The 12,722-nt window shown below is 37.9% G+C and overlaps 1 long non-coding RNA gene across 3 annotated transcripts; it reads left to right on the top strand.

The window, feature by feature from the left end:
- The first annotated feature begins 8,162 nt into the window (after positions 1–8,162).
- LOC138808620 (uncharacterized) lies at positions 8,163–10,905 on the top strand. 3 transcript variants are annotated; one of them, XR_011366531.1, is made up of 3 exons: positions 8,163–8,354; positions 9,922–9,963; positions 10,398–10,905. It is a non-coding gene; the product is annotated as an uncharacterized lncRNA (long non-coding RNA). The 3 variants fall into 3 exon arrangements; XR_011366529.1 differs by lacking the exon at positions 9,922–9,963 and adding an exon at positions 8,607–8,738; XR_011366530.1 differs by lacking the exon at positions 9,922–9,963 and adding an exon at positions 8,546–8,738.
- The last annotated feature ends 1,817 nt before the right edge of the window (positions 10,906–12,722 follow it).

The following is a 12,722-nucleotide window of genomic DNA, read 5'->3' as shown; positions in this document are numbered from 1 at the left end:
AGGAAAGAGTATTAGTGTGTAAAATGATGAATTTCAACTCATCTCCTCAATGAATAATTTGGGATTTGCTTGCCTTACTATTCCATTGGCTCTGAGGTCTGTTCCTGTACCAGTACTGTTTTGATTATTATGGCTTTATAGTAGAGTTTGAAATTTGGTATTGCTATTCTTCCAGCACTGTTCTTTCTGTTTAGGATCGTTTTTGCTATTCAGGGTCTTTTATTATTCCATATGGACTTTTGGATTGACTCTTCTATTTCCTTGAAGAATAATATTGGAATATTGATATGTATCGCATTGAATTTGTAGATAGCCTTTGGCATTTCACCATGCTGATCCTTTCAATCCAGGAGCATGGGAGTTTTTGCCACTTTCTAAGTTCTGTTTTGATTTCCTTTCTCAAGTTTTTAAACTTTTCATCATAGAGGTCCTTCACTTCTATGGTTAAGTTACTTCCTAGGTATTTTATTTTTTGTGGGACTATTCTGAATGGAGTTGCTTTCCTAATTTCAGCTACACTTTTCTCATTTTTGGCATGTAGAGAAGCCATTGGTTTTTGCGGGTTAATTTTATACCCTACTACTTTGCCAAAGTTTTAAATCAGCTTGAGTAATTGGGAGTGGAGTCTATGGGATTCTTTAAATAGAAGATCCTGTCATCTGCAAAGTGGGAGAGTTTTACTTCTTCTTTCCCTACTCGGATCCGCTTTATGTTTGCATCTTGTCTTATTGCTGTAGATAGGCATTCCAATAGTAGATTGAAGAGAAGTGGAGAGAGTGGATATCCTTGTCTCCTTCCCGAGTTAAGAGGCAATGGCTTTAGATTTTCACCATTAAGTATAGTGCTGGCTGTAGGTTTGTCATATATAGCCTTTAGTGTATTGAGGAATGTCCCATGGATTACTAATTTTTCCAGAACCTTCATCATAAAGGAGTGTTGGATCATGTTAAGTGCTTTTTCTGCATTTATTGAGATAACCATGTGGTTCTTATCCTTGCTCCTGTTGATGCGATGAATTATATTAATTCATTTGCGTATGTTGAACTAGTTTTGCATCCTTGAAATGAATCCAGTTTGATCTTGGTGTATGATTTTTTGGATGAATTGTTGAAGTCGATTGGCCAAAATTTTGTTGAGAAGTTTTGCATCAATGTTCATAAAAAAAATGGGTCTATAGTTTTCTTTCTTTGATGAGTCCCTGCCTGGTTTTGGGATGAGGGTTATGAGGCCTTCATAGAATGAGTTTGGTAGTGAACTTTCTCTTTTAATTTCACTGAAAAGTTGGAGGAGTATGGGTGTGACCTCTGCTTTGAAGGCCTTGTAGAATTCCACTGTAAAACCATCTGCTCCTGGGCTTTTCTTAGGTGGGAGGTCTCTTATTGCTGTTTCTATTTCAATTCTTGATATGGGCCTGTTAACATGGTTTAACTCATCTTGGTTTTGTTTTGGCATTTCGATATTTGCTAGGAAAAGGTCCATTTCTGTCAAGTTCTCAAAATTATTAACATAAAGTTTTGAGAAGTATTCCCTTATAATGTTCTGCATCTTGGTTGTTTCCGTGGTGATGTTTCCATTCTCATCTCTGAGTTTATTTATTTGGGTGTGTTCTCTTGTTTTTCTGATAAGGATTGGCTAAGAGTATATCAATTTTGTTAATTTATTCGAAGAACCAACTCTTTGTTTTGTTGATACTTACTATGGTTTTTTTTGTATTTTAATTCATTTAAGAATTTTTGTAGGGCTGGTTTGGTGGAGATATGTTTCAATTTTTCTTTACTATGGAAGTTTTTTTATTTCACCTTCGTTATGAAGGAGAGTTTAGCAGGGTACAGAATTCTTACTTGATAGTTGTTTGTCTTTAGGGCCTGCATACCTCATTCCAGGCTCTTGTCACCGCTGAGACATCTGAGGTGATTCTAATTGGTTTCGCTTTATAGGCTATTGATCTTTTCTTCTTGAGAGCTTTAAGGATGTTTTCCTTGGTCTGAATTGATCCTGTGTGGATTATAATGTGATGGTGGGATGTGCTATTCTCGTCTGGTCTATTTGGAGTTCTAAAAGCTTCTTGTATATGAATAGGCTTATCTTTTTGCATGTTTGGGAAGTTCTCTGCTAGGATCTTGTGAAACAAATTTGCTAGACCATTAATTTCTGCCTTTAGGTGCTCCTCTATATCCATTTTCCTCAGATTAGGCCTTCTGATGGTGTCTTCCAAGTGTTGAATAGATCTATCATATTTCTTGGATTGTTGTATGTTCTTTCTCTACAATATCTAGGCTGTGTTCAATCCCCGAAATTTGATCTTCTGTATAGTCTAACCCTATTATCAAGACTTTCTACTTTGTTTTTTTCTTTTCCTTCGAGTTGTTCAGCTTTGATGGCTTCAAATTTTTTGTTGGAGCTTTGTTTTAGATCTTATATGAACTTCTTTACTTCCTTAATTTGGTGTTCAGTGTTTTTTCACAAATCACTTAGTTCATTGGTTATGGTTTCTTTGAACTCCCATTCCTTCTGTTTGGTTCCATTCAGCGTTCCCTTTGTGGTCTCCCTGCCTTCTTTCAGCTGTTTATGGATTCCATGAATGGCTTTAGTGATCTTTCTGTATTCTCATCCCGCTCTCTCAATTCCTGTATTACTCTTTGATTAGTACTCCTCATGTTCACGCAATTCCTGTAGTTCTCTTTGAGTATTCTCAGCCTACTCACGCCATTCTTGACTTTCTCTTTGAATGTTCTCAGCCTGCTCACGCCTTTACTTTATCAATCTTTGAGTAGCTTCCTCATGCTCATGATATTCCTGTATTGACCTTTGTTTGACCTCCTCTCTCCCTATCACGCTCATACAGAGTCCTTTGCAGGTTTTCAATCTTTTCATTTATCATGTTTACCAGTAGTGTTTGTTGAGCTTTTTGGGAATTTTCCAATGGATTATTCACTATCTGCTCTCTCCCGTGATTATTATGAGTGGGAGTTGAGATAACTGGACTTGCCATTTTTCTTGTTTTTTTTTTTCCGGCTTACTCTGCCCATTTAGGATGAAAGTAAAACCAGTTTTGTGCTAGCACACTATTTTAAGGTAAGCATCAACCAAAGCCTGTAGTTTCACAGTCAAAAGTCTGCAGATACAATCTAGCTAAACAGATATAGCTGTTCAACATCAATCAACTATATATTAATGGGCTACGAACAGCAAAGAAGTATTTGGCAAACAGAAATTATTAGGTTTAGGAAGAAATGTGGTTAAAAATAAAAATAGAGTGATGTGGAAAGTCCGAGGGAGAGTTAACTTAACTAAGTCCTAATCTCAAAGCGGGAAATAGGTTGGATAGAATGATAATAAAGAGAGAGAGAGGAAAAGAAGAAAGAGAAAGAAAAAAGACAAGAAAAAATAGAAAAACAAAAATTAAAAAGTGCAACATTTATAAATTATGCAAAATGAATATGTGATATTCAGAGATGACTGTGATAGGATAGAAAGGAGACATGTAAAACTCAAAAATAAAAATGCTTGAAATATTATATAGGTATAAAGAGGTAGTACTTCTATTAAGGAATTTATGTGTAAGAGGTTTTAAATTGAGTAATAAATTTCTGGATTGAATGTATACACAACAGGGAGTTAAAGTCTAATAATCTACTATGGGTTTATCTGAAGATGAGCAGAACAGCAACTAAGTCATGCAAAGAAGAATGAAAGAGAAGAAAAAGTGAAAAGAATGAGAAGGAAAGAAAAAAAGGGTTGAAAGGTCAGTAGAGCTAAACAAAATCAAATTTTTATAAAGAAAAAAAAGTACACACACATATACCCTTAAAATAATGTTATAAGAGGAAGAAAAAAAGTTAATAGAAAACAAAATTTTTTAATGTTAAAAATTAAAATTTAAAAAAATTAAATTTTTTTATAAAGGTACAAAAAATGCTCTTTGATTTTTTTTTTGGGGGGAATGGGAATATCCTGTATCTCCCTTTTGTATGTAACTAGTCTCTTGTTGGAGTCTCTGGTATGCTTGTGGTGTTTGATTTTCCTGTGGCTTAGATGGTTTCTTAAGTCAGTTTGTTTGAGTAGGCAGAAAGTTCTCTGCTTTACCTAGGATTTTGTGATTCCCTCCCAAGTTAGTTCAATGGGAGGGAGATCTGCTTTGAGTATCTCAAAAGAGGGAGATGGCTGTTTCCTCTAGTATGAAGATGCTGTGATGACGCTAGGTTCTGGGTAGAGTTGAGTCCTTTCAGCAAACAGCAACTTTTCCCTGAGGAGTTAGCTCCTGAGATACTTACAGAGCCCAGCCTGGAGCCATTCTCAGGGTTTATGTCTACTGAATTTCAATTGGTTGTCAAGGATGCTGTAGGGAGGGGTAGCCTCTGGTTCAGTTTACCCAGGGAAGAAATCCACTCCTGGGTCTGGCGGAGCTTGCTCAGCCAGGCTGGGAGAATTTTCCCTGGGTAGAGCTAAGACTGGCAGGTCAGGTGAGGTTTCTGTGACCTGCTAAATGACTCTTGTTTCCTTCCAAGGCCTGAGTTGGAGCTAGCTGCTCATCCATACCTTTGTCAGTATCAAATATGGAGATCTCTTGTAGTGGGGATCTGGAGAGGTGGCCTTCCCTCCTCTGCTCCCTCAGAAGAAGTGAGGATGTCAGGCTTCTACTAACGCTGGAGTCTTAGTTCCTGGGTCCTCTCTGTCTACAAATTTCAGAATGAAGATGTCTGCTCCTTGTCAGTTCTTGCTGGTGTTGTGTAGAATCTGCTTGCCTGCCATATTTTGCGCGTTTGTCCCGGACTCTCTGTATTACCGGTATGGTGGCAACAGCCACTGCTACTGCGGCTGCAGCCGCAGCTGCTGGCAAATGGTCAGATCTGTCTCCTTGCCTGGATTTTCCCTCTCTGGCCTAACTCTCTGTCCTGTGATGGCACACTTGGTGTGATTCTCTGGCTTAGGACTGTTTCCTGGAACACTAAAACTGCTTTCTATGTAAGAGCTTGTTTAGCCAGCTTCTCCTCCTCCATCTTCCCGGAACTCCTACCCTATTTTTTGTACATGCCTTTCAACCATGTATGGCATGGGCAGCAGTTCAGTAAATAAACTACTTTACCAGACTGAATTCCGTGCGGTGTTCTATTCATTGGCTATCTTATGAAACTCACCTAATTAATATACTTAACACTTCAAAATTTCTAGTTATAAATCCATGGATATTTTTGTGACACATGTAAGTTCAGTATTGACAAAACATATGTACTAACTCATCGTTTAGCTGTATAATTCTGCCTGGAATCTTTAATAGCAGCTTAATTAACCATAAAGTCTATTTTGTTTGCTTTCCTTTGTTTTGTTTTTTGCTTAAAGTAATAGAAGAGTGGGTGGGATAATCTGAAAGGATCTCTAGCTTCATATTTTCTCATTACCCTCTAAGTACCTCTATGATGAAAACTTTAAAAACCTGAAAACGGAAATCAAAACAGAACTTAGAAAGTGGCAAAACTTCCCATTCTCCTGGATTAGGATCAACATCGTGAAAATGTCAATACTTCCCAAGGCTATCTACAAATTCAATGCGATAACTATCATTATTCCAAACTCATTCTGCAAGGGAATAGAAGAAGCAGTCCAAAAATTCATATGGAACAATAAAAGACACCGAATAGCAAAAATGATCCTTAATAGAATGAACAGTGCTAGAGGAACATCAATACCAAATTTCAAACTCTACTACAAAGCCATAGTAATCAAAACAGCTTTGTTCTGGCACAAGAACAGACCTCAGTTCTAATGGAATAGAATTGATATCCCAGAAATGAACCTACAGACCTATAGCCATCTAATCTTCTATAATGGAGCTAGAAAAATAGAATGGAAGAAAGACAGCCTTTTCAGTAAATGGTGCTGGCAAATTTGCTTATCTACTTGTAGAAGACTAAAGCTAGATCCTTGCACCAGAATCAACTCCAAATGGATCAAAGACCTCGGAGTCAAAGCAGACACTCAAATAGTAATTTTTAAAATAATGAACTGCCTAGTGCCTCTGGCTCACATATATAATCCTAGCTATAGTTAGGATTACAGGTATGAGAAACAAACACTAGGTGTGTGTTGTTCATGATGGTTTGTATTGGCATGTTTTAATATTGTTTGTTTCTTATACTACAATGCTCTTATTTTTATTTTCACTTAGGTGGGGGAGTGTTGAACCTTCTTTGCTTGAGATGGAGCCATGTGGAAGTTCTTGCCCAGTATGGCATGGAATTGAAATCCTCCTGCTCTAAGCTCCCAATGGACATGGTATGATAGACGTATTCCATCACACAGAGCCAGGGGTTGTGGAGCATTGCAGGTAAAACTACACTGGTCTTGAAGTGATGTCCCAAATAGCTAGCTTTACAGGCATATGCCTTCAAAACCTTGTTGTATTTCGTTTCACTTTGAAGTAGTGTTTGTACATACTTAGAGATACAATGATAACAGACTACATGCTTAATATATAAAATAGTCAATATAATTAGCAAGTTTATCTCCTAACACTTTGAAGGTAATATATTTTGGTAACTCCTGCCTCTGATAGTTATTTTTTTGGAATATACCATAAACATGAATACATTGATAATGTGCACTTGAAGACTGGAAGTTGATAGAGATAGACAAGTTAAACTATGTGCAGTAAATATATATTTATCTATTGCTGTTCTGAAGAACATTATCATATATTCACCATTATAATACCACCATATATTAACCATGACAATAATTTTCCTGCAGTGTAGAAGTTCCTATTTCATAATCTGCCATCTTTTATCATTTTTACATTCTCCTTATGAGTATGAATGTTTTCTTGTTCCGTTATTAAGATGGAATTAAAAAATTTATAGAATTTACTGAAATTATCTAATTTATTTGGTTTTGTGTTGTTAAATCATTACAACCAAGGTTTCATGAAAGTTATGCTAACAGACTATATCACTAAATTTTATTCTAATTACATCTTATTATTGTATTTTGATATTAGGTTTTGCTGTTGTTGTTTTATGATATTGAGTGTTGTGAAGCTGGACTGAAACATGCAACCCCACTACCTCCAGTAACAATGTTTATCACCAGGTTTTGGAGGCTCTCTCCTCTCCAGTTCACTACAAAAACTTGCAGTGGAACTTTGGCACAATTGGTAGAGCACTACAGTGAAGGGAAAGATCCTCGGGATTGTCATATAGTCCTTGCTCAAATCTTAAAACACCTTTATGCACAGACACACGTTCACCCACATACACACACACACACACACACACACACACACACACACACACACACACACAAGTACATGCACAAAATGGCAGGCAATATTGTCTCTTAAATTCTTATCCAGATATTGGACAACATCCCACTTATTTGTGAAGGGTTTTCCTTGATTATTTTGAAGGAGGAGGACAGTTCATGGGACACAAACGACAAGACTTTAGTGAGGAATGCTTTATAAATGCCTAGCTTATAAACAGAACAGGAGTACAGTTTTTATCTTTAAATATTACATTCCTTCAAATATAGTATTTTAAAATAATAACCATTAAATTATGAGAAGACAACGCAGCACCTCTTCCCTTCTCCCCTTCCCCTCATTCATAAAATATAATAAAAGTTTCAAAAATGCTCTTCTGTCTTACAAAATGTTTGACTACATGTATAATGTTTGTTTTTCAATACTTTTTTTATTTTCCCACCTCTAGGTACTTACCTTTTTTCCAGCTGACAGCACACAGAGCCTTCAAGAGCAAACAGAAAAATAGGAAACAAAAAACCTAACAATGTCCTAGTAAGTGGATGTCAATAATACATGCAAGAAACACATGGCAGGCTGAGAGGGCCCTGAGAGGCAAAATGATTTGTGCAGGATGAGAAGAATAGTGACAAATAAGGGTGGGATCTGAGCTAGGAAGGGCTTTTTGAGACTGAGACCATGACTTTATCTAGGCCTAGCTGATAATGTTGGGATTTGACAATATCCACATGTGTATAGAGTGAAGTAGGAAGGGAGATTTCAGTCTACAGTTTGTCTTTGGGATGGTCTTATGTGAGCAAGCAGCTTAGATGATTAGGCTCTGAGATATGACTCTACCTCCCTCATAATGGAATAGAATATGGAACTCTGAGAGCCAAGCAACTATAACTAAAAGTCAACTCAAGCCAGCTCACTTGGCCTGTGGCTCAGGAACAAGAAAGATGCTCCTGTATTGTTTTCAAAGTTCAAGAGATTCAGGTCTCAGGCATGAGTGGTGTGTGCCTCACTCGATGCTGCAGACAATGGATCAGTGCTAAACCACGAAACCAATGTCTCAGGCCTTGTTATAAGAAGAAACCAAGGCAACTCCGGCAAGGTAAAACTATGACAGGAAACCTATTTAATCTCATCCTAGCCCACACTAGAACCTTCTTCTTGTGTGCTTTTATATGAGTAGACTGAGAAAATATTTACTGTGTAGCTTTCAATCCAGTCTATTACAATTACTCAATTTAAGTGTACTCCCATTTCCATGTTTCAAAGATCCATTCTTTTTTACAACCCCAGTGTGACAATGAGTCAGCCCAAACCCTGAATATGCCTTATAATATATGGTGCCTGGACTCAGGTTTGCTGGAAATTCTGGAAATGGACCTGGTCCCTGCCTACCAGAAAGCTGATCTCTTCTATGTTGGAAACTTCCTCCACCACTATAGAAAGCGGGGACAATAGAGCAGTTGCTGGATATTCTGTTTAAAAAGTGAGTATTCCTTAGCCGGGTGCCGGTGGCCCACACCTGTAATCCTAGCTACTCAGGATGCTGAGATCTGAGGATCAAGGTTCAAAGCCAGCCTGGACAGGAAAGTCCATGTGACTCATCTCCAGTAAACCACTAGAAAACCGGAAGTGGTGCTGTGGCTCAACTGGTAGAGTGCTCACATTGAGTTGAAGGCTGAGGGATAACATCCAAACCCAGAGTTCAAGCCCCACGACTGACAAAAAAAAGTGAGATTTCCTCCTTCAAACCCAAGACTGATGAGACCCCCTCCAGAATATTGGAATAATTGGTACCTCTCTGAGACTGTATCACTGGGGTCTTATCAAAGGAGCTTGGCTTGAGACAAAGAAGAGCAGTCTTCGACTAATTCCTTAGGACTGGGCTGCCAGAACATTTCATTTGCCTCATAAGCTAGTGGAGCCTTAATGATTTTCTTGCTGAAAGAATAGGATTAAAAGAATGAGCCGGTCTCATCCAACCTCCACCCTCATCTAGGAAATCACTATCTTGGAGGCCTTTGAAGGAATATAGACAGAAGAAAGGATGAAACTTGAATTTGAATTTGGGGCCTGAGTTCTGTAACATTCGTAGCACTCTAACAATTGAGCCCCAAGTCTAGTTCTGGCCTTTGGCTGGTTAAATGAAGATGTGTCTTTAGATTTTACAAACTAGACTGGGTTCAAACTGATTTCAATCTGATCCTCAGATCTCACCTTCCTGATTGCTAGGGTTAGAGGCATGAGCCATTCCGCAGTTATTTGGAAAGATGTATATAAGCACACTCACAGTATTTCCATGAAATTGTATAGACATATCTTCACTTTTTTAAAAAGTTTTTATTCATTTTTTTATTTTTTATTTTTTAATATTATTTTATTTTATTTGAGAACATACTGTACAGAGGGGCTACAATTACATGGGCAGGATAATGCATACATTTCTTACCAAGCATTGCAGCCTCCTCCTTTGTTTACCCTTCACCTCCCTTCCCAGCCTCCCCCTCCCCCACCCAATTATACCCCCCTCCCCCCCCACCGACATTGTAAAGCTGGTTTTGACATGACATTTCATGTTTACATTACCATTTGTGACTTAGACAGTCCCATGTGTGTCTTGTTCAGAAAAGGAGAAGCAAAGAGTTAACTTCTTTCTCCCATTGGTACAGATCTTTCTACCATAACTGGGAGGAAGATGAACAAGTGAAAAAGTAAGTGGACATTGGCACAAAGAGAAATTTTGTCCTTTGAAACTTGGTACCTTTGACGTTTCTGAATCAAAGTCAATTTTCTTCTTTGCACACCAGTTGTTATTTTCATCAGAGGGTTGAGGTTTGGCACATCAGCGGATAGCAGATTACACAGTTGTGGATGTGGTTGTAGTTTTGGATTCTCATGGATGCCAGGGAGGGCTGTATATAACAAGTCAGATCCATTGGGGAAACAACTTTCTCTTCTTATCACAGGGAGAAATTTTTAAGATTATATTTGAGAAATTTCTAGAAGTGGGTTGTGAGGAGCATCCTGCTTGCAGGAGTCTCTTCCCACTTCCCAACATGCAAGTCTTGCCAGAAAGAGTCTATAGTACAAGGTTCAGGATGGAGAGGGTGGGCTCTCATTTTCCTTTTCACTAATCTTCCCACAGCATTGTTTATTCTATCCTCCCTATGTGGATGGACTTCTACCCTGATGATTTCTATGTGCCTAAGAACCATGACACCCTGAAAGAACTTACACAGAATGTCAAGATCAACATGGTCTCTTCAGACCTGCTCTTCTGCTTATATATTCTTCTGGACCAGCTGGAGGAACCCATGACCCATGATACCAAGAAAAAGAGGAAGAACTTGTTTAGATGCCTCAGGGCTCGTGAGGAGGGATGGAACCTGGGTCTCTAGGGATGGGCCCAATTGGTCATGAGACCTTAGTACTCCTCAGTTTGGCAAAATGTCCTTTTATGGATATTCTATGCCAGGTATAATCTGTTCTCCTTTTGAAAGAACTTGGAAGTAGCCACTCATTTGAAACACCCTACATTCTAATCAGTGTTCAATCCAACCTCAAATTCTACAGCTTCTCCCATTAAATCCTCAGAAGTTTAGTCACACCTTAACTTCTAGGGTCTACTCTAAGATTTCTGTACCTATTTACATTCTCAGGTTTGCATCACCGTAAAGCAGCTCCTGCAGAGCTCCAGATAAAGAACCCATCATTGATGTCGTCAAAGGTGACTGATTGAGATTGGAAGATCTCCAGAAAGCATGTGAACATAGAGGATTTTTTTTCAATTTGTAGAAAGGCCCAAGTAGGTTTTGAGTCCTGTGGACATCCCACTGGTTCTGAACCCCACATGTGATGCAGGTGTACCTGCACATAACACCAAGGATGAAGACAATCCAGAATGTCTTCCATTGATGTTCACAATCCAACTAGATCGCCACCAAGCCAGTCAAAAAAACACTTCTTGGTGTGCAGGGTAAATGTGTGCTAATGGAAAATGACCCCAGTCTATGTTCAGGAAAACCAATGAGTGAGGTCCAAAATCTAGATTCAGTTGAGGAAAGGGAATCTTTCCTCACAATACCCAGACCAATCTGACCTCTTGCAGGGGATTCAATTTCCAATTGAGAAATTAGAATCTGTCTCTACCTGGACTCAGGAAGAAAATCCTGTCTTTAATGAGGAAGTAGATCTCTTTGAGGACTCTGTGGGAGATTTTCTGATTCCTTCTCCTTTTCCTGAGACAATCCTTTTTTTTTCTTTATGTCCTGATGTAAAAGGTTCACCCTATTTATTTTTTAACTTTATTAAAATAATGTTTTTGACATATTCTAAAATTCATGAATCCTAAATATATTTCTTTTTAATCCTACAATCTGAAACATTGTGCATATGTGTTCTGGGGGGGAACACAGAGAGACAGGGGGCTGTATTAGAGAGCCTACTGGATATAATGGGAAATGTTAAATGCACAGGGAGTGGCAAGGAAGCCAGGCCATGCCTGCATGGGGTCATAAGGTGGCTATAAAAGGTCTAGTACATAGAAGATCAGATGTCCTAGAAGGCTATCCTGTCAAATGCGACAAATGCCACAATACTTATAGTGGTATGTGGGCTCTCTTCCAACAGTGAGTTCGAATTTGAAAACAACTTCATTGTGCTTTGGACAAATATGGAAGAAAAATTTGGCTCCAATATTATAAAAAAGTCTACTTAGGGCTGAAAATATATAGAAAATATGTATAATGGAAAGCAAAAGCCATAATAGGAAAAAGAAGGTTTACATAGATGAACAAATACAAAATCAGGAAGAAAAAATCCTCCACATTTAAATCAGTTATATGTAAATACATGTTATATTCTTGATGTTATATATAGTATATTACATAGTATATAAGACTGAATATGATTTTTCCAACTACAATGGCATTTAAATTTTAAACTTGATTTTTTTGCACAAAATATTAGTGTAAATATTATTGGGGAAAGTAGTGATATAATTTGATTATAATTATAAGAATATATTTGTGTGTTTCTATATATAACACAGATTATAAATAGATGAATAAACATATACATATATTTGTATATATCTGTCTATTATGTGAATAAAATGAAAGTGAATGTAATGAAATTGAATATAGTATGTATAAAAAAGTTGAGTCCATGAGACTCAGTCCTGTAATCCTAGTGATGTGGGAAGCTGGGTTATGAGATTTAGTATCTCTTACAACCAAGTCGTAGATTTTCAGAGGAGGTCTGGTCCCTCCAGTGTAGCAAATAAACACATAGGCAGTGGGATCACACCCCCTGACCCCAGAGGAAAGTCAGTAGAAATCAGGACAAGCCTCTTATCTTATGACAGTCTACACAGTTCCTGTACCAACATGGCAATTTGTAGAACATCAGATGGAAAGTTGGCATTCCCTCCAAAAGGTTCCAAACTGTAGTCTCTGATCATACTGAATTA

The sequence above is a fragment of the Dipodomys merriami genome, unplaced genomic scaffold, assembly GCF_024711535.1.
Source record: "Dipodomys merriami isolate MVZ:Mamm:240054 unplaced genomic scaffold, mDipMer1.0.p SCAF_46, whole genome shotgun sequence".
Lineage (NCBI taxonomy): Eukaryota > Metazoa > Chordata > Mammalia > Rodentia > Heteromyidae > Dipodomys > Dipodomys merriami.
Note: the sequence above shows the minus strand (reverse complement) of the source record. Positions and strands in the feature narration are given on the sequence as shown.